At 54.6% G+C, this 14,610-nt stretch overlaps 35 non-coding genes across 35 annotated transcripts; 7 read left to right on the forward strand and 28 right to left on the reverse strand.

Moving 5' to 3' along the window:
* Positions 1 to 269: 269 nt before the first annotated feature.
* On the reverse strand, positions 270 to 343 carry Trnai-aau. Its single transcript has one exon. It is a non-coding gene; the product is annotated as a tRNA-Ile (tRNA).
* Positions 344 to 541: 198 nt separating this feature from the next.
* Trnae-uuc lies at positions 542 to 613 on the reverse strand. Its single transcript has one exon. It is a non-coding gene; the product is annotated as a tRNA-Glu (tRNA).
* Positions 614 to 894: 281 nt separating this feature from the next.
* Trnam-cau lies at positions 895 to 967 on the reverse strand. The gene has a single exon. It is a non-coding gene; the product is annotated as a tRNA-Met (tRNA).
* Positions 968 to 1,260: 293 nt separating this feature from the next.
* Trnag-gcc lies at positions 1,261 to 1,331 on the reverse strand. The gene has a single exon. It is a non-coding gene; the product is annotated as a tRNA-Gly (tRNA).
* Positions 1,332 to 1,672: 341 nt separating this feature from the next.
* On the forward strand, positions 1,673 to 1,744 carry Trnag-ucc. The gene has a single exon. It is a non-coding gene; the product is annotated as a tRNA-Gly (tRNA).
* A 586-nt stretch (positions 1,745 to 2,330) lies between these two features.
* On the reverse strand, positions 2,331 to 2,404 carry Trnai-aau. The gene has a single exon. It is a non-coding gene; the product is annotated as a tRNA-Ile (tRNA).
* A 198-nt stretch (positions 2,405 to 2,602) lies between these two features.
* Trnae-uuc lies at positions 2,603 to 2,674 on the reverse strand. The gene has a single exon. It is a non-coding gene; the product is annotated as a tRNA-Glu (tRNA).
* Positions 2,675 to 2,955: 281 nt separating this feature from the next.
* Trnam-cau lies at positions 2,956 to 3,028 on the reverse strand. The gene has a single exon. It is a non-coding gene; the product is annotated as a tRNA-Met (tRNA).
* Positions 3,029 to 3,321: 293 nt separating this feature from the next.
* Positions 3,322 to 3,392, reverse strand: Trnag-gcc. Its single transcript has one exon. It is a non-coding gene; the product is annotated as a tRNA-Gly (tRNA).
* Positions 3,393 to 3,733: 341 nt separating this feature from the next.
* On the forward strand, positions 3,734 to 3,805 carry Trnag-ucc. Its single transcript has one exon. It is a non-coding gene; the product is annotated as a tRNA-Gly (tRNA).
* A 586-nt stretch (positions 3,806 to 4,391) lies between these two features.
* On the reverse strand, positions 4,392 to 4,465 carry Trnai-aau. The gene has a single exon. It is a non-coding gene; the product is annotated as a tRNA-Ile (tRNA).
* Positions 4,466 to 4,663: 198 nt separating this feature from the next.
* Positions 4,664 to 4,735, reverse strand: Trnae-uuc. Its single transcript has one exon. It is a non-coding gene; the product is annotated as a tRNA-Glu (tRNA).
* A 281-nt stretch (positions 4,736 to 5,016) lies between these two features.
* Positions 5,017 to 5,089, reverse strand: Trnam-cau. The gene has a single exon. It is a non-coding gene; the product is annotated as a tRNA-Met (tRNA).
* Positions 5,090 to 5,382: 293 nt separating this feature from the next.
* On the reverse strand, positions 5,383 to 5,453 carry Trnag-gcc. Its single transcript has one exon. It is a non-coding gene; the product is annotated as a tRNA-Gly (tRNA).
* Positions 5,454 to 5,794: 341 nt separating this feature from the next.
* Trnag-ucc lies at positions 5,795 to 5,866 on the forward strand. The gene has a single exon. It is a non-coding gene; the product is annotated as a tRNA-Gly (tRNA).
* A 576-nt stretch (positions 5,867 to 6,442) lies between these two features.
* Positions 6,443 to 6,516, reverse strand: Trnai-aau. Its single transcript has one exon. It is a non-coding gene; the product is annotated as a tRNA-Ile (tRNA).
* Positions 6,517 to 6,714: 198 nt separating this feature from the next.
* On the reverse strand, positions 6,715 to 6,786 carry Trnae-uuc. The gene has a single exon. It is a non-coding gene; the product is annotated as a tRNA-Glu (tRNA).
* A 281-nt stretch (positions 6,787 to 7,067) lies between these two features.
* Trnam-cau lies at positions 7,068 to 7,140 on the reverse strand. Its single transcript has one exon. It is a non-coding gene; the product is annotated as a tRNA-Met (tRNA).
* A 293-nt stretch (positions 7,141 to 7,433) lies between these two features.
* Positions 7,434 to 7,504, reverse strand: Trnag-gcc. Its single transcript has one exon. It is a non-coding gene; the product is annotated as a tRNA-Gly (tRNA).
* Positions 7,505 to 7,845: 341 nt separating this feature from the next.
* Positions 7,846 to 7,917, forward strand: Trnag-ucc. The gene has a single exon. It is a non-coding gene; the product is annotated as a tRNA-Gly (tRNA).
* A 586-nt stretch (positions 7,918 to 8,503) lies between these two features.
* On the reverse strand, positions 8,504 to 8,577 carry Trnai-aau. Its single transcript has one exon. It is a non-coding gene; the product is annotated as a tRNA-Ile (tRNA).
* A 198-nt stretch (positions 8,578 to 8,775) lies between these two features.
* On the reverse strand, positions 8,776 to 8,847 carry Trnae-uuc. The gene has a single exon. It is a non-coding gene; the product is annotated as a tRNA-Glu (tRNA).
* Positions 8,848 to 9,128: 281 nt separating this feature from the next.
* Positions 9,129 to 9,201, reverse strand: Trnam-cau. Its single transcript has one exon. It is a non-coding gene; the product is annotated as a tRNA-Met (tRNA).
* Positions 9,202 to 9,494: 293 nt separating this feature from the next.
* Positions 9,495 to 9,565, reverse strand: Trnag-gcc. Its single transcript has one exon. It is a non-coding gene; the product is annotated as a tRNA-Gly (tRNA).
* A 341-nt stretch (positions 9,566 to 9,906) lies between these two features.
* On the forward strand, positions 9,907 to 9,978 carry Trnag-ucc. The gene has a single exon. It is a non-coding gene; the product is annotated as a tRNA-Gly (tRNA).
* A 586-nt stretch (positions 9,979 to 10,564) lies between these two features.
* On the reverse strand, positions 10,565 to 10,638 carry Trnai-aau. The gene has a single exon. It is a non-coding gene; the product is annotated as a tRNA-Ile (tRNA).
* A 198-nt stretch (positions 10,639 to 10,836) lies between these two features.
* Trnae-uuc lies at positions 10,837 to 10,908 on the reverse strand. The gene has a single exon. It is a non-coding gene; the product is annotated as a tRNA-Glu (tRNA).
* Positions 10,909 to 11,189: 281 nt separating this feature from the next.
* Trnam-cau lies at positions 11,190 to 11,262 on the reverse strand. Its single transcript has one exon. It is a non-coding gene; the product is annotated as a tRNA-Met (tRNA).
* Positions 11,263 to 11,555: 293 nt separating this feature from the next.
* Trnag-gcc lies at positions 11,556 to 11,626 on the reverse strand. Its single transcript has one exon. It is a non-coding gene; the product is annotated as a tRNA-Gly (tRNA).
* A 341-nt stretch (positions 11,627 to 11,967) lies between these two features.
* On the forward strand, positions 11,968 to 12,039 carry Trnag-ucc. The gene has a single exon. It is a non-coding gene; the product is annotated as a tRNA-Gly (tRNA).
* Positions 12,040 to 12,625: 586 nt separating this feature from the next.
* On the reverse strand, positions 12,626 to 12,699 carry Trnai-aau. The gene has a single exon. It is a non-coding gene; the product is annotated as a tRNA-Ile (tRNA).
* A 198-nt stretch (positions 12,700 to 12,897) lies between these two features.
* Positions 12,898 to 12,969, reverse strand: Trnae-uuc. The gene has a single exon. It is a non-coding gene; the product is annotated as a tRNA-Glu (tRNA).
* A 281-nt stretch (positions 12,970 to 13,250) lies between these two features.
* Positions 13,251 to 13,323, reverse strand: Trnam-cau. The gene has a single exon. It is a non-coding gene; the product is annotated as a tRNA-Met (tRNA).
* Positions 13,324 to 13,616: 293 nt separating this feature from the next.
* Positions 13,617 to 13,687, reverse strand: Trnag-gcc. The gene has a single exon. It is a non-coding gene; the product is annotated as a tRNA-Gly (tRNA).
* Positions 13,688 to 14,028: 341 nt separating this feature from the next.
* On the forward strand, positions 14,029 to 14,100 carry Trnag-ucc. Its single transcript has one exon. It is a non-coding gene; the product is annotated as a tRNA-Gly (tRNA).
* Positions 14,101 to 14,610: the final 510 nt, after the last annotated feature.

The raw sequence follows: 14,610 nt of genomic DNA on the forward strand, positions 1-14,610 counted from the left end.
TGCCAATACTGCCCTGTGTTCCCATGCGCTCACCCGCCCAAGTACTGACAAGGGCCAAAGTTGTTACGCATCGGCAATCGGACATTTTCTTTCATTTTCTCTAACCAGTGTATTCAAGATATTATGGCCATTGCCGAGTGAATGCTGTAGTGCTTCCCGACGAGTCGGGTTCGGATCCTCTGTCAACTTCCACGCAGGGTGATGATCATTTGGTCATCACACTCGCCAGCTGAAATCGGCGCTGCCTTTTCGCAGTAGTAAAAGAGAAGTGGCCCGTGGGGGGATCGAACCCACGACCTTCGCGTTATTAGCACGACGCTCTAACCAACTGAGCTAACGGGCCTCGGCAGATGCAGTTGCTCAGCCCTACGCTGGAATCAGGTGGCATGAAGCCATACACCATTCCTATGGTCGTCGTGTGTCTGCTTCCCTAGTCTATATTCTGCTGACGGTCACGAAACAGTAGCTATATTGCGAGCAGGACGGGAAACGGCCGCTCGGACAGCTCAAACTTGTCACGATTCGTGTGGAAAAAATTCCGTTCCGGTACCGGGAATCGAACCCGGGCCTCCTGGGTGAAAGCCAGGTATCCTAGCCACTAGACCACACCGGATGCGGCCGTTTCATTCGACCGTTCGTACGGTCGCTTGTCGCATTGTCGCTCTCTTTGCGAGCATCTTTGCACATACTGACTGGCAAGGCGCGCACCTCAAACGTCGCAGAGCAATGCTTTTGGCTTCATGCTCTGCTGGGAGAAGAGGAATAGGGAAGCTGTATGTAGCAATAACAGGAAGTAAACATTTTCCCGCTGAAGCGTTGAAACGTTGCGGATAACAAACAAGAAATAAGTTGGCGCCCTAGCAACAGCACCACCTTCAGTCACAGAAAATTAGATGCCCCGGGTGAGGATCGAACTCACGACCTTAAGATTATGAGACTTACGCGCTGCCTACTGCGCTACCGAGGCAGGCGATCGTTAGACCTTCTGGAATCTTGGTAAGTACCGAATACAAGTGGTAGAGAGTCTGCACTCCCTGGCTCATTTTTTCTGTTGCTACACGTGCATTCACGGCGCGGCAGGCAACTTGCGATGCTAGGCCGACGCCAGTATGTACAATAGCACGCAGGAGTCCAAACGAGCAGTCGTCCGCGCTGCATGATTGGTTCTTTCCACACGGAATCCCGCGGTTCATTCTCATGGCTCACGCAGTTCGAGTGCGAAAGACACGCAGCACCCCTACCGGAGAAAAAACAAAATGATGCATCGGCCGGGAATCGAACCCGGGCCGCCCGCGTGGCAGGCGAGCATTCTACCACTGAACCACCGATGCTCGGGCCAGCGGTACCTTCACGCTGCTTCCCGAGCAGATGTCTCAAGGGAAAGTGGGACTGCCGTCAAGCGCCGTAGCATTCTGTGGAGAAGATGCTGCAGACGCTGAATCCTGCACTGCACTGCTTAAAGATGCCGCCAGAACGCGGTCCTCTGCGTACTCTTGCGCCGCCGGCGCCGACTCTTGCCAAAGGATGCGAAATGTGCGCGGATACGCTGTCCGAATGCGTCTGGATGTGCTCCCCTAGCCTGCCTCGAAATGCGCCTGCCGGGTACGATCACCTTCGGCCGCTGCCGACAGGCGGGAAGCCGACTCAGCGCGGTGGCGGGGCGCTCGCTTGTGCGGTGGTGGTGTAATGGTCAGCATAGTTGCCTTCCAAGCAGTTGATCCGGGTTCGATTCCCGGCCACCGCAGCAGGCTTTTAATTTCGCGTATGAGTACTTTTGCCACGCGCTCTTAAACTATTGTTTTTTCGCCCTCTTACTCGCTGCATACCAGCCCTTAGTGTGTCTCGACTTGTCTCGACTTTGCTCAGCTGACGCGAGAGCTGACGCTCTCAAATCGGCCTATATCAAAACGACAAGCACGAGAAACGACTGAGAGAGGTAAGGAGAGGCGAGGCGAGGCGATGGACACACAGCACGCCCCCTTCATTTCACGGTGGCGTCTCCCTGGCCGAATCGGGCTGTAGCTCCGAAAACAAAGGAGAAACAAAAATAGGAAGTAAAACTGCCAATACTGCCCTGTGTTCCCATGCGCTCACCCGCCCAAGTACTGACAAGGGCCAAAGTTGTTACGCATCGGCAATCGGACATTTTCTTTCATTTTCTCTAACCAGTGTATTCAAGATATTATGGCCATTGCCGAGTGAATGCTGTAGTGCTTCCCGACGAGTCGGGTTCGGATCCTCTGTCAACTTCCACGCAGGGTGATGATCATTTGGTCATCACACTCGCCAGCTGAAATCGGCGCTGCCTTTTCGCAGTAGTAAAAGAGAAGTGGCCCGTGGGGGGATCGAACCCACGACCTTCGCGTTATTAGCACGACGCTCTAACCAACTGAGCTAACGGGCCTCGGCAGATGCAGTTGCTCAGCCCTACGCTGGAATCAGGTGGCATGAAGCCATACACCATTCCTATGGTCGTCGTGTGTCTGCTTCCCTAGTCTATATTCTGCTGACGGTCACGAAACAGTAGCTATATTGCGAGCAGGACGGGAAACGGCCGCTCGGACAGCTCAAACTTGTCACGATTCGTGTGGAAAAAATTCCGTTCCGGTACCGGGAATCGAACCCGGGCCTCCTGGGTGAAAGCCAGGTATCCTAGCCACTAGACCACACCGGATGCGGCCGTTTCATTCGACCGTTCGTACGGTCGCTTGTCGCATTGTCGCTCTCTTTGCGAGCATCTTTGCACATACTGACTGGCAAGGCGCGCACCTCAAACGTCGCAGAGCAATGCTTTTGGCTTCATGCTCTGCTGGGAGAAGAGGAATAGGGAAGCTGTATGTAGCAATAACAGGAAGTAAACATTTTCCCGCTGAAGCGTTGAAACGTTGCGGATAACAAACAAGAAATAAGTTGGCGGCCTAGCAACAGCACCACCTTCAGTCACAGAAAATTAGATGCCCCGGGTGAGGATCGAACTCACGACCTTAAGATTATGAGACTTACGCGCTGCCTACTGCGCTACCGAGGCAGGCGATCGTTAGACCTTCTGGAATCTTGGTAAGTACCGAATACAAGTGGTAGAGAGTCTGCACTCCCTGGCTCATTTTTTCTGTTGCTACACGTGCATTCACGGCGCGGCAGGCAACTTGCGATGCTAGGCCGACGCCAGTATGTACAATAGCACGCAGGAGTCCAAACGAGCAGTCGTCCGCGCTGCATGATTGGTTCTTTCCACACGGAATCCCGCGGTTCATTCTCATGGCTCACGCAGTTCGAGTGCGAAAGACACGCAGCACCCCTACCGGAGAAAAAACAAAATGATGCATCGGCCGGGAATCGAACCCGGGCCGCCCGCGTGGCAGGCGAGCATTCTACCACTGAACCACCGATGCTCGGGCCAGCGGTACCTTCACGCTGCTTCCCGAGCAGATGTCTCAAGGGAAAGTGGGACTGCCGTCAAGCGCCGTAGCATTCTGTGGAGAAGATGCTGCAGACGCTGAATCCTGCACTGCACTGCTTAAAGATGCCGCCAGAACGCGGTCCTCTGCGTACTCTTGCGCCGCCGGCGCCGACTCTTGCCAAAGGATGCGAAATGTGCGCGGATACGCTGTCCGAATGCGTCTGGATGTGCTCCCCTAGCCTGCCTCGAAATGCGCCTGCCGGGTACGATCACCTTCGGCCGCTGCCGACAGGCGGGAAGCCGACTCAGCGCGGTGGCGGGGCGCTCGCTTGTGCGGTGGTGGTGTAATGGTCAGCATAGTTGCCTTCCAAGCAGTTGATCCGGGTTCGATTCCCGGCCACCGCAGCAGGCTTTTAATTTCGCGTATGAGTACTTTTGCCACGCGCTCTTAAACTATTGTTTTTTCGCCCTCTTACTCGCTGCATACCAGCCCTTAGTGTGTCTCGACTTGTCTCGACTTTGCTCAGCTGACGCGAGAGCTGACGCTCTCAAATCGGCCTATATCAAAACGACAAGCACGAGAAACGACTGAGAGAGGTAAGGAGAGGCGAGGCGAGGCGATGGACACACAGCACGCCCCCTTCATTTCACGGTGGCGTCTCCCTGGCCGAATCGGGCTGTAGCTCCGAAAACAAAGGAGAAACAAAAATAGGAAGTAAAACTGCCAATACTGCCCTGTGTTCCCATGCGCTCACCCGCCCAAGTACTGACAAGGGCCAAAGTTGTTACGCATCGGCAATCGGACATTTTCTTTCATTTTCTCTAACCAGTGTATTCAAGATATTATGGCCATTGCCGAGTGAATGCTGTAGTGCTTCCCGACGAGTCGGGTTCGGATCCTCTGTCAACTTCCACGCAGGGTGATGATCATTTGGTCATCACACTCGCCAGCTGAAATCGGCGCTGCCTTTTCGCAGTAGTAAAAGAGAAGTGGCCCGTGGGGGGATCGAACCCACGACCTTCGCGTTATTAGCACGACGCTCTAACCAACTGAGCTAACGGGCCTCGGCAGATGCAGTTGCTCAGCCCTACGCTGGAATCAGGTGGCATGAAGCCATACACCATTCCTATGGTCGTCGTGTGTCTGCTTCCCTAGTCTATATTCTGCTGACGGTCACGAAACAGTAGCTATATTGCGAGCAGGACGGGAAACGGCCGCTCGGACAGCTCAAACTTGTCACGATTCGTGTGGAAAAAATTCCGTTCCGGTACCGGGAATCGAACCCGGGCCTCCTGGGTGAAAGCCAGGTATCCTAGCCACTAGACCACACCGGATGCGGCCGTTTCATTCGACCGTTCGTACGGTCGCTTGTCGCATTGTCGCTCTCTTTGCGAGCATCTTTGCACATACTGACTGGCAAGGCGCGCACCTCAAACGTCGCAGAGCAATGCTTTTGGCTTCATGCTCTGCTGGGAGAAGAGGAATAGGGAAGCTGTATGTAGCAATAACAGGAAGTAAACATTTTCCCGCTGAAGCGTTGAAACGTTGCGGATAACAAACAAGAAATAAGTTGGCGCCCTAGCAACAGCACCACCTTCAGTCACAGAAAATTAGATGCCCCGGGTGAGGATCGAACTCACGACCTTAAGATTATGAGACTTACGCGCTGCCTACTGCGCTACCGAGGCAGGCGATCGTTAGACCTTCTGGAATCTTGGTAAGTACCGAATACAAGTGGTAGAGAGTCTGCACTCCCTGGCTCATTTTTTCTGTTGCTACACGTGCATTCACGGCGCGGCAGGCAACTTGCGATGCTAGGCCGACGCCAGTATGTACAATAGCACGCAGGAGTCCAAACGAGCAGTCGTCCGCGCTGCATGATTGGTTCTTTCCACACGGAATCCCGCGGTTCATTCTCATGGCTCACGCAGTTCGAGTGCGAAAGACACGCAGCACCCCTACCGGAGAAAAAACAAAATGATGCATCGGCCGGGAACCGAACCCGGGCCGCCCGCGTGGCAGGCGAGCATTCTACCACTGAACCACCGATGCTCGGGCCAGCGGTACCTTCACGCTGCTTCCCGAGCAGATGTCTCAAGGGAAAGTGGGACTGCCGTCAAGCGCCGTAGCATTCTGTGGAGAAGATGCTGCAGACGCTGAATCCTGCACTGCACTGCTTAAAGATGCCGCCAGAACGCGGTCCTCTGCGTACTCTTGCGCCGCCGGCGCCGACTCTTGCCAAAGGATGCGAAATGTGCGCGGATACGCTGTCCGAATGCGTCTGGATGTGCTCCCCTAGCCTGCCTCGAAATGCGCCTGCCGGGTACGATCACCTTCGGCCGCTGCCGACAGGCGGGAAGCCGACTCAGCGCGGTGGCGGGGCGCTCGCTTGTGCGGTGGTGGTGTAATGGTCAGCATAGTTGCCTTCCAAGCAGTTGATCCGGGTTCGATTCCCGGCCACCGCAGCAGGCTTTTAATTTCGCGTATGAGTACTTTTGCCACGCGCTCTTAAACTATTGTTTTTTCGCCCTCTTACTCGCTGCATACCAGCCCTTAGTGTGTCTCGACTTGTCTCGACTTTGCTCAGCTGACGCGAGAGCTGACGCTCTCAAATCGGCCTATATCAAAACGACAAGCACGAGAAACGACTGAGAGAGGTAAGGAGAGGCGAGGCGAGGCGATGGACACACAGCACGCCCCCTTCATTTCACGGTGGCGTCTCCCTGGCCGAATCGGGCTGTAGCTCCGAAAACAAAGGAGAAACAAAAATAGGAAGTAAAACTGCCAATACTGCCCTGTGTTCCCATGCGCTCACCCGCCCAAGTACTGACAAGGGCCAAAGTTGTTACGCATCGGCAATCGGACATTTTCTCTAACCAGTGTATTCAAGATATTATGGCCATTGCCGAGTGAATGCTGTAGTGCTTCCCGACGAGTCGGGTTCGGATCCTCTGTCAACTTCCACGCAGGGTGATGATCATTTGGTCATCACACTCGCCAGCTGAAATCGGCGCTGCCTTTTCGCAGTAGTAAAAGAGAAGTGGCCCGTGGGGGGATCGAACCCACGACCTTCGCGTTATTAGCACGACGCTCTAACCAACTGAGCTAACGGGCCTCGGCAGATGCAGTTGCTCAGCCCTACGCTGGAATCAGGTGGCATGAAGCCATACACCATTCCTATGGTCGTCGTGTGTCTGCTTCCCTAGTCTATATTCTGCTGACGGTCACGAAACAGTAGCTATATTGCGAGCAGGACGGGAAACGGCCGCTCGGACAGCTCAAACTTGTCACGATTCGTGTGGAAAAAATTCCGTTCCGGTACCGGGAATCGAACCCGGGCCTCCTGGGTGAAAGCCAGGTATCCTAGCCACTAGACCACACCGGATGCGGCCGTTTCATTCGACCGTTCGTACGGTCGCTTGTCGCATTGTCGCTCTCTTTGCGAGCATCTTTGCACATACTGACTGGCAAGGCGCGCACCTCAAACGTCGCAGAGCAATGCTTTTGGCTTCATGCTCTGCTGGGAGAAGAGGAATAGGGAAGCTGTATGTAGCAATAACAGGAAGTAAACATTTTCCCGCTGAAGCGTTGAAACGTTGCGGATAACAAACAAGAAATAAGTTGGCGCCCTAGCAACAGCACCACCTTCAGTCACAGAAAATTAGATGCCCCGGGTGAGGATCGAACTCACGACCTTAAGATTATGAGACTTACGCGCTGCCTACTGCGCTACCGAGGCAGGCGATCGTTAGACCTTCTGGAATCTTGGTAAGTACCGAATACAAGTGGTAGAGAGTCTGCACTCCCTGGCTCATTTTTTCTGTTGCTACACGTGCATTCACGGCGCGGCAGGCAACTTGCGATGCTAGGCCGACGCCAGTATGTACAATAGCACGCAGGAGTCCAAACGAGCAGTCGTCCGCGCTGCATGATTGGTTCTTTCCACACGGAATCCCGCGGTTCATTCTCATGGCTCACGCAGTTCGAGTGCGAAAGACACGCAGCACCCCTACCGGAGAAAAAACAAAATGATGCATCGGCCGGGAACCGAACCCGGGCCGCCCGCGTGGCAGGCGAGCATTCTACCACTGAACCACCGATGCTCGGGCCAGCGGTACCTTCACGCTGCTTCCCGAGCAGATGTCTCAAGGGAAAGTGGGACTGCCGTCAAGCGCCGTAGCATTCTGTGGAGAAGATGCTGCAGACGCTGAATCCTGCACTGCACTGCTTAAAGATGCCGCCAGAACGCGGTCCTCTGCGTACTCTTGCGCCGCCGGCGCCGACTCTTGCCAAAGGATGCGAAATGTGCGCGGATACGCTGTCCGAATGCGTCTGGATGTGCTCCCCTAGCCTGCCTCGAAATGCGCCTGCCGGGTACGATCACCTTCGGCCGCTGCCGACAGGCGGGAAGCCGACTCAGCGCGGTGGCGGGGCGCTCGCTTGTGCGGTGGTGGTGTAATGGTCAGCATAGTTGCCTTCCAAGCAGTTGATCCGGGTTCGATTCCCGGCCACCGCAGCAGGCTTTTAATTTCGCGTATGAGTACTTTTGCCACGCGCTCTTAAACTATTGTTTTTTCGCCCTCTTACTCGCTGCATACCAGCCCTTAGTGTGTCTCGACTTGTCTCGACTTTGCTCAGCTGACGCGAGAGCTGACGCTCTCAAATCGGCCTATATCAAAACGACAAGCACGAGAAACGACTGAGAGAGGTAAGGAGAGGCGAGGCGAGGCGATGGACACACAGCACGCCCCCTTCATTTCACGGTGGCGTCTCCCTGGCCGAATCGGGCTGTAGCTCCGAAAACAAAGGAGAAACAAAAATAGGAAGTAAAACTGCCAATACTGCCCTGTGTTCCCATGCGCTCACCCGCCCAAGTACTGACAAGGGCCAAAGTTGTTACGCATCGGCAATCGGACATTTTCTTTCATTTTCTCTAACCAGTGTATTCAAGATATTATGGCCATTGCCGAGTGAATGCTGTAGTGCTTCCCGACGAGTCGGGTTCGGATCCTCTGTCAACTTCCACGCAGGGTGATGATCATTTGGTCATCACACTCGCCAGCTGAAATCGGCGCTGCCTTTTCGCAGTAGTAAAAGAGAAGTGGCCCGTGGGGGGATCGAACCCACGACCTTCGCGTTATTAGCACGACGCTCTAACCAACTGAGCTAACGGGCCTCGGCAGATGCAGTTGCTCAGCCCTACGCTGGAATCAGGTGGCATGAAGCCATACACCATTCCTATGGTCGTCGTGTGTCTGCTTCCCTAGTCTATATTCTGCTGACGGTCACGAAACAGTAGCTATATTGCGAGCAGGACGGGAAACGGCCGCTCGGACAGCTCAAACTTGTCACGATTCGTGTGGAAAAAATTCCGTTCCGGTACCGGGAATCGAACCCGGGCCTCCTGGGTGAAAGCCAGGTATCCTAGCCACTAGACCACACCGGATGCGGCCGTTTCATTCGACCGTTCGTACGGTCGCTTGTCGCATTGTCGCTCTCTTTGCGAGCATCTTTGCACATACTGACTGGCAAGGCGCGCACCTCAAACGTCGCAGAGCAATGCTTTTGGCTTCATGCTCTGCTGGGAGAAGAGGAATAGGGAAGCTGTATGTAGCAATAACAGGAAGTAAACATTTTCCCGCTGAAGCGTTGAAACGTTGCGGATAACAAACAAGAAATAAGTTGGCGCCCTAGCAACAGCACCACCTTCAGTCACAGAAAATTAGATGCCCCGGGTGAGGATCGAACTCACGACCTTAAGATTATGAGACTTACGCGCTGCCTACTGCGCTACCGAGGCAGGCGATCGTTAGACCTTCTGGAATCTTGGTAAGTACCGAATACAAGTGGTAGAGAGTCTGCACTCCCTGGCTCATTTTTTCTGTTGCTACACGTGCATTCACGGCGCGGCAGGCAACTTGCGATGCTAGGCCGACGCCAGTATGTACAATAGCACGCAGGAGTCCAAACGAGCAGTCGTCCGCGCTGCATGATTGGTTCTTTCCACACGGAATCCCGCGGTTCATTCTCATGGCTCACGCAGTTCGAGTGCGAAAGACACGCAGCACCCCTACCGGAGAAAAAACAAAATGATGCATCGGCCGGGAATCGAACCCGGGCCGCCCGCGTGGCAGGCGAGCATTCTACCACTGAACCACCGATGCTCGGGCCAGCGGTACCTTCACGCTGCTTCCCGAGCAGATGTCTCAAGGGAAAGTGGGACTGCCGTCAAGCGCCGTAGCATTCTGTGGAGAAGATGCTGCAGACGCTGAATCCTGCACTGCACTGCTTAAAGATGCCGCCAGAACGCGGTCCTCTGCGTACTCTTGCGCCGCCGGCGCCGACTCTTGCCAAAGGATGCGAAATGTGCGCGGATACGCTGTCCGAATGCGTCTGGATGTGCTCCCCTAGCCTGCCTCGAAATGCGCCTGCCGGGTACGATCACCTTCGGCCGCTGCCGACAGGCGGGAAGCCGACTCAGCGCGGTGGCGGGGCGCTCGCTTGTGCGGTGGTGGTGTAATGGTCAGCATAGTTGCCTTCCAAGCAGTTGATCCGGGTTCGATTCCCGGCCACCGCAGCAGGCTTTTAATTTCGCGTATGAGTACTTTTGCCACGCGCTCTTAAACTATTGTTTTTTCGCCCTCTTACTCGCTGCATACCAGCCCTTAGTGTGTCTCGACTTGTCTCGACTTTGCTCAGCTGACGCGAGAGCTGACGCTCTCAAATCGGCCTATATCAAAACGACAAGCACGAGAAACGACTGAGAGAGGTAAGGAGAGGCGAGGCGAGGCGATGGACACACAGCACGCCCCCTTCATTTCACGGTGGCGTCTCCCTGGCCGAATCGGGCTGTAGCTCCGAAAACAAAGGAGAAACAAAAATAGGAAGTAAAACTGCCAATACTGCCCTGTGTTCCCATGCGCTCACCCGCCCAAGTACTGACAAGGGCCAAAGTTGTTACGCATCGGCAATCGGACATTTTCTTTCATTTTCTCTAACCAGTGTATTCAAGATATTATGGCCATTGCCGAGTGAATGCTGTAGTGCTTCCCGACGAGTCGGGTTCGGATCCTCTGTCAACTTCCACGCAGGGTGATGATCATTTGGTCATCACACTCGCCAGCTGAAATCGGCGCTGCCTTTTCGCAGTAGTAAAAGAGAAGTGGCCCGTGGGGGGATCGAACCCACGACCTTCGCGTTATTAGCACGACGCTCTAACCAACTGAGCTAACGGGCCTCGGCAGATGCAGTTGCTCAGCCCTACGCTGGAATCAGGTGGCATGAAGCCATACACCATTCCTATGGTCGTCGTGTGTCTGCTTCCCTAGTCTATATTCTGCTGACGGTCACGAAACAGTAGCTATATTGCGAGCAGGACGGGAAACGGCCGCTCGGACAGCTCAAACTTGTCACGATTCGTGTGGAAAAAATTCCGTTCCGGTACCGGGAATCGAACCCGGGCCTCCTGGGTGAAAGCCAGGTATCCTAGCCACTAGACCACACCGGATGCGGCCGTTTCATTCGACCGTTCGTACGGTCGCTTGTCGCATTGTCGCTCTCTTTGCGAGCATCTTTGCACATACTGACTGGCAAGGCGCGCACCTCAAACGTCGCAGAGCAATGCTTTTGGCTTCATGCTCTGCTGGGAGAAGAGGAATAGGGAAGCTGTATGTAGCAATAACAGGAAGTAAACATTTTCCCGCTGAAGCGTTGAAACGTTGCGGATAACAAACAAGAAATAAGTTGGCGCCCTAGCAACAGCACCACCTTCAGTCACAGAAAATTAGATGCCCCGGGTGAGGATCGAACTCACGACCTTAAGATTATGAGACTTACGCGCTGCCTACTGCGCTACCGAGGCAGGCGATCGTTAGACCTTCTGGAATCTTGGTAAGTACCGAATACAAGTGGTAGAGAGTCTGCACTCCCTGGCTCATTTTTTCTGTTGCTACACGTGCATTCACGGCGCGGCAGGCAACTTGCGATGCTAGGCCGACGCCAGTATGTACAATAGCACGCAGGAGTCCAAACGAGCAGTCGTCCGCGCTGCATGATTGGTTCTTTCCACACGGAATCCCGCGGTTCATTCTCATGGCTCACGCAGTTCGAGTGCGAAAGACACGCAGCACCCCTACCGGAGAAAAAACAAAATGATGCATCGGCCGGGAATCGAACCCGGGCCGCCCGCGTGGCAGGCGAGCATTCTACCACTGAACCACCGATGCTCGGGCCAGCGGTACCTTCACGCTGCTTCCCGAGCAGATGTCTCAAGGGAAAGTGGGACTGCCGTCAAGCGCCGTAGCATTCTGTGGAGAAGATGCTGCAGACGCTGAATCCTGCACTGCACTGCTTAAAGATGCCGCCAGAACGCGGTCCTCTGCGTACTCTTGCGCCGCCGGCGCCGACTCTTGCCAAAGGATGCGAAATGTGCGCGGATACGCTGTCCGAATGCGTCTGGATGTGCTCCCCTAGCCTGCCTCGAAATGCGCCTGCCGGGTACGATCACCTTCGGCCGCTGCCGACAGGCGGGAAGCCGACTCAGCGCGGTGGCGGGGCGCTCGCTTGTGCGGTGGTGGTGTAATGGTCAGCATAGTTGCCTTCCAAGCAGTTGATCCGGGTTCGATTCCCGGCCACCGCAGCAGGCTTTTAATTTCGCGTATGAGTACTTTTGCCACGCGCTCTTAAACTATTGTTTTTTCGCCCTCTTACTCGCTGCATACCAGCCCTTAGTGTGTCTCGACTTGTCTCGACTTTGCTCAGCTGACGCGAGAGCTGACGCTCTCAAATCGGCCTATATCAAAACGACAAGCACGAGAAACGACTGAGAGAGGTAAGGAGAGGCGAGGCGAGGCGATGGACACACAGCACGCCCCCTTCATTTCACGGTGGCGTCTCCCTGGCCGAATCGGGCTGTAGCTCCGAAAACAAAGGAGAAACAAAAATAGGAAGTAAAACTGCCAATACTGCCCTGTGTTCCCATGCGCTCACCCGCCCAAGTACTGACAAGGGCCAAAGTTGTTACGCATCGGCAATCGGACATTTTCTTTCATTTTCTCTAACCAGTGTATTCAAGATATTATGGCCATTGCCGAGTGAATGCTGTAGTGCTTCCCGACGAGTCGGGTTCGGATCCTCTGTCAACTTCCACGCAGGGTGATGATCATTTGGTCATCACACTCGCCAGCTGAAATCGGCGCTGCCTTTTCGCAGTAGTAAAAGAGAAGTGGCCCGTGGGGGGATCGAACCCACGACCTTCGCGTTATTAGCACGACGCTCTAACCAACTGAGCTAACGGGCCTCGGCAGATGCAGTTGCTCAGCCCTACGCTGGAATCAGGTGGCATGAAGCCATACACCATTCCTATGGTCGTCGTGTGTCTGCTTCCCTAGTCTATATTCTGCTGACGGTCACGAAACAGTAGCTATATTGCGAGCAGGACGGGAAACGGCCGCTCGGACAGCTCAAACTTGTCACGATTCGTGTGGAAAAAATTCCGTTCCGGTACCGGGAATCGAACCCGGGCCTCCTGGGTGAAAGCCAGGTATCCTAGCCACTAGACCACACCGGATGCGGCCGTTTCATTCGACCGTTCGTACGGTCGCTTGCCGCATTGTCGCTCTCTTTGCGAGCATCTTTGCACATACTGACTGGCAAGGCGCGCACCTCAAACGTCGCAGAGCAATGCTTTTGGCTTCATGCTCTGCTGGGAGAAGAGGAATAGGGAAGCTGTATGTAGCAATAACAGGAAGTAAACATTTTCCCGCTGAAGCGTTGAAACGTTGCGGATAACAAACAAGAAATAAGTTGGCGCCCTAGCAACAGCACCACCTTCAGTCACAGAAAATTAGATGCCCCGGGTGAGGATCGAACTCACGACCTTAAGATTATGAGACTTACGCGCTGCCTACTGCGCTACCGAGGCAGGCGATCGTTAGACCTTCTGGAATCTTGGTAAGTACCGAATACAAGTGGTAGAGAGTCTGCACTCCCTGGCTCATTTTTTCTGTTGCTACACGTGCATTCACGGCGCGGCAGGCAACTTGCGATGCTAGGCCGACGCCAGTATGTACAATAGCACGCAGGAGTCCAAACGAGCAGTCGTCCGCGCTGCATGATTGGTTCTTTCCACACGGAATCCCGCGGTTCATTCTCATGGCTCACGCAGTTCGAGTGCGAAAGACACGCAGCACCCCTACCGGAGAAAAAACAAAATGATGCATCGGCCGGGAATCGAACCCGGGCCGCCCGCGTGGCAGGCGAGCATTCTACCACTGAACCACCGATGCTCGGGCCAGCGGTACCTTCACGCTGCTTCCCGAGCAGATGTCTCAAGGGAAAGTGGGACTGCCGTCAAGCGCCGTAGCATTCTGTGGAGAAGATGCTGCAGACGCTGAATCCTGCACTGCACTGCTTAAAGATGCCGCCAGAACGCGGTCCTCTGCGTACTCTTGCGCCGCCGGCGCCGACTCTTGCCAAAGGATGCGAAATGTGCGCGGATACGCTGTCCGAATGCGTCTGGATGTGCTCCCCTAGCCTGCCTCGAAATGCGCCTGCCGGGTACGATCACCTTCGGCCGCTGCCGACAGGCGGGAAGCCGACTCAGCGCGGTGGCGGGGCGCTCGCTTGTGCGGTGGTGGTGTAATGGTCAGCATAGTTGCCTTCCAAGCAGTTGATCCGGGTTCGATTCCCGGCCACCGCAGCAGGCTTTTAATTTCGCGTATGAGTACTTTTGCCACGCGCTCTTAAACTATTGTTTTTTCGCCCTCTTACTCGCTGCATACCAGCCCTTAGTGTGTCTCGACTTGTCTCGACTTTGCTCAGCTGACGCGAGAGCTGACGCTCTCAAATCGGCCTATATCAAAACGACAAGCACGAGAAACGACTGAGAGAGGTAAGGAGAGGCGAGGCGAGGCGATGGACACACAGCACGCCCCCTTCATTTCACGGTGGCGTCTCCCTGGCCGAATCGGGCTGTAGCTCCGAAAACAAAGGAGAAACAAAAATAGGAAGTAAAACTGCCAATACTGCCCTGTGTTCCCATGCGCTCACCCGCCCAAGTACTGACAAGGGCCAAAGTTGTTACGCATCGGCAATCGGACATTTTCTTTCATTTTCTCTAACCAGTGTATTCAAGATATTATGGCCATTGCCGAGTGAATGCTGTAGTGCTTCCCGACGAGTCGGGTTCGGATCCTCTGTCAACTTCCAC

The sequence above is a fragment of the Schistocerca americana genome, unplaced genomic scaffold (genome assembly GCF_021461395.2).
Source record: "Schistocerca americana isolate TAMUIC-IGC-003095 unplaced genomic scaffold, iqSchAmer2.1 HiC_scaffold_133, whole genome shotgun sequence".
Taxonomy (NCBI): domain Eukaryota; kingdom Metazoa; phylum Arthropoda; class Insecta; order Orthoptera; family Acrididae; genus Schistocerca; species Schistocerca americana.